A 3,889-nucleotide genomic window follows, 5' to 3' on the forward strand; every position below is an offset into this window, starting at 1 on the left:
TTCCTTGGCTTGCTCAGTTTCACTTTCCTGCTTAGCTTCCTCCACACCTTCCTTCAAGATTTCTGGCTCCTGTTCTGAGGATCTGATTCCTTCTTCTTCTGAGACTTCTTTCAATATGGTGATGGCTTTTCATTCTTCCCATCTCACTCCCTTTTGTTCCCCTTTAGGATTCTTTTCTGTGTCACTAGGGAATACTGCAGTTGATTTGGGGGCCTGTTGAGATAGCTCTCCTACTTGAGACTCCATCCTCTTGAGTTTTTCACCATGGTTTCTTAAGGTAGTTCTCACATCATCCCTGAAGCTTTTCAATTCAATTATGTCCTGACCCATGTGTGCCAGCACTCCTTCTATGCTGTTTAATTGATCTTGAAATTGTTGGTTCGGGTTAGGTTGGGTAGGTTGATTATTTTGGCCATGATATGGTGGTTGAGAGTAAGTGTTTTGTGTGGCTTGGTATGATCTTTGGTTGGAGTTTTGGTATGTGGACTTGTTATGTTGGTTTTGCTGGTTTCCCCACCCAAAGTTTGGGTGGTTTTTCCAGCCTGGGTTGTAAGTGTTGGAATGTGGATCATATGGTTGCCTTTGTTGATTTCCTACATAATTGGCCTCTTCCCAATCACCTCCTTCAGTGCTTTCTTCCTCTTGCTCTTGTGTGTGTATTGCAGCCACTTGTTTTGTTTCTAATTTCCTGGTGAGCTCTGCTAGTTGCTTGGCAAACACCTTGTTTTGGGCTAGAATTGTATCAACATGGTTCAGCTCCATGACTCCCTTAGTGTTGTGTCTCTCTGATGCATAGTAGTACTCGTTCTCAGCCACTGTCTCAATCACTTCAATGGCTTCTTCCACAGTCTTTTTCCTGTTCAATGAACCTCCTGATGAATGGTCTACAGCCTTCCTTGATTCATAAGACAGTCCATCATAGAAAATATGCAATTGCACCCAGTCATGGAACATGTCTGGTGGGCATTTCCTTGTCAAATCCTTGAATCTCTCCCATGCCTCGTAGAGAGTTTCACCATCTTGTTGTCTAAACGTCTGAACCTCAGATCGAAGCCTATTGACCTTTTGTGGGGGGTAGAAACGTGCCAGAAACTTGCTTTCCACCTCATCCCAGGTTGTTAGGCTCCCCCTTGGGAATGATTCCAGCCACTTAGCTGCCTTGTCCCTAAGTGAAAATGGGAACAAAAGCAGTTTATATGCATCTTCCTGGACTCCATTGGACTTCACAGTGTCACAAATTCTCAGGAATTTTGTGAGATGTTGGTTTGGGTCTTCATTAGCACTTCCACCAAATGAACAATGATTCTCCACAAGTGATATTAGCTGTGGTTTGAGCTCAAAATTGTTGGCCTGAATGGGTGGTTTCTGGATGCTGCTACCACAATTCCCAGAGGTTGGGTTTATGTATGAACTAAGAACCCTCCTCTCAGGAATGGCATTGTTTCCATCAGCTCTCTCATGGTTGTGAACTTCTCTATCCATGTTGAGATCTAAAGCTTCCTCAAAATTGTCCTCAGATTCTCCTTCAGATTCCTCTTCTCCCAGTACTCTCTTCCCTCTTGCTTCCCTTCTCAGTCTATGAAGGGTCCTCTCTGGTTCGGTATATGGAGGAGTTGATGTCTCTCCTCTCCTACCTGTCATACAAGAACACAGCACAGGCAACAAACAAGTGAAATACTCTTGGTTAATGGAAGAGTATGGTTAGAGCAGTTGAGGAATTAATTCAAACAGTTAGTGAGTCAGTGAGTTAGTTGCTTGAATTTAAAGGCATAAAGAAAGAAAGCATGTAACAGAGTGCAGAAATTAAAATTCAACAAGTAACTTGTACTGAATTAATCAAAACAAAAAAAATGCTCAATCTAGTTAACTTCCAATTTGAGAATTGTCAATCGAAAACCAATCCCCGGCAACGGCGCCATAAACTTGATGCGCATAAACTAGTTATGCTACGATTTAGGAAATTGCACGATCGGCAAAATTCCTTCCGGCAAGTGCACCGGTTATCGTCAAGTAAAAACTCACAATAGAGTGAGGTCGAATCCCACAAGGATTGGTTGAGTGAGCAATTCGGATTAGAAGTGTGTTCTAGTTGAGCGGAATCAAGATTTAGATGAGAATTGCGGAATGTAAAATTGGCGGGAAAAGTAAATGACAAGAAATTTAAATGGCGGAATCTTAAATTGCATGAGGTAAAGAGCAGAAGCTAGATTGCTGAAATTAAAAGGGAATGGGGGTGATTGCATGAATGTAATTGCAGAATGTAAAGAGAAAGTGGAAATCAGAAATGGGGAATTCATTGAGTTATAGGAGATATTGAGATCTCCGAATCAAAACATGTTTATCTCTTCCTCAAGCAATGCGTTCATTGAATTTTGCTTGGCAATCTTATATGATTGGATCCCAATCCCTTGGCTCACCAATTCTCTCTAAAAACAAACAAATTCCCAATCCCTTGGTTTAAATGTTCATAAGAAGAGATGATGCTCGATCACTGATTATACCACACAGTTTCATGAACCACAATTTGGTAGGATTACATGTCACAATATCCATCCAAACCCCAATCCAATTCACTTTGAGAAAGCTTCTCTAGCATGAATCCTCCATTCCTTTCCCAAGGTTCCGAAGGATTCCAATTATGGGTAGTTTCTTTCCCAAGACAACTACCCAATGGAATTAGATCGAGAAGCTTTCTAACAAAATTCAAGAGAAAAGATTGAAGAAGAAGATAAACTATTATTGATTCATTGAATTACAATAGAGCTCCCTAACCCAATGAAAGGGGGTTTAGTGAGTCATAGCTCTGAATTCAATTACAAAGATATGAAAACTAGCTAAAAGTAAAAGTCAAACACGTGGAAGCTGAGAAAGGTAGCCCTGGAGGTGTCGAACACGTTTAAGCTCCAGTTTAAGGTTAAACTGGAGCTTAAACGTGGAAATGGAGAAAGCAACCCTGGAGGAGAAAACTTGGTCGAACACGTTTAAGCTCCAGTTTAAGGTCAAACTGGAGCTTAAACGTGGAAATGGCTCCCTGGTGCACTTCCCATTTCTTGCGTTTAACCTCCAGTTTAAGGTTAAACTGGAGGTTAAACGTGGAAATGCTTCCTGATTGGCATTCTCATTCTGGCGTTTAACCTCCAGTTTAAGGTTAAACTGGAGGTTAAACGTGGAATGCTTCTTTGGTGAGACTTTCATTCTGGCGTTTAACCTCCAGTTTAAGGTTAAACTGGAGGTTAAACTTCAGTTTCAGCATTTCTTAGCCTTCATGATTCTGGCGTTTAAGCTCCAGTTTAGGCTTAAACTGGAACTTAAACTCCACATGTGATATTCAAGCTTCCTTTATTGACTTTGTTGCTTCCTTGCCTAGCCTCTTCTTCCCTGAAATCATCCAAAGAATTGCATCAAAGTCTTGCAAAATTTCATGAGAAATCTTCCATTCATAGCATTCAAGTAATATAACTAAAAACTCATGGAATTTGCATCAAAATCATACTGTTTGGATGGTTCATTGCTTTGTTCTTCTTTTAACCATTCTTGGTTACTTTAAGCTCAAGAAAATGCATAAAACATCTAAAACTATCAAAAAAATGCTAGTGAAACTAGCCTAAGATGCCTTGGCATCACAACACCAAACTTAATACTTGCTTGTCCCTAAGCAAGTCCTGAGTTATTTGAGAAGAAAGTATGAAACAGAAAGCAATTACATTGGCTATATTAGCAAGCATTTGAAGTTCATCAGAAGGGTTTTATGCAGAAAGTTGCAGCATCACTTTTCCATACTTATCAAGTAAGATCATCACTTTTTCATTGCATCCATCAAACACTGCTATGGCCTCTTGTTATTCTTATGTCCTTGGCACTTTTCTCTTCTTTGTTTTTCTTTTCTTTT

General features: G+C 40.2%; 1 non-coding gene across 1 annotated transcript; it reads left to right on the top strand.

Annotated features, from left to right (window-relative positions):
- Positions 1–952: 952 nt before the first annotated feature.
- On the top strand, positions 953–1,056 carry LOC148577501 (small nucleolar RNA R71). The gene has a single exon (XR_015904476.1). It is a non-coding gene; the product is annotated as a small nucleolar RNA R71 (small nucleolar RNA).
- Positions 1,057–3,889: the final 2,833 nt, after the last annotated feature.

Source organism: Arachis ipaensis, chromosome B1 (assembly GCF_059453495.1).
Source record: "Arachis ipaensis isolate K30076 ecotype BB chromosome B1, ASM5945349v1, whole genome shotgun sequence".
Taxonomy (NCBI): domain Eukaryota; kingdom Viridiplantae; phylum Streptophyta; class Magnoliopsida; order Fabales; family Fabaceae; genus Arachis; species Arachis ipaensis.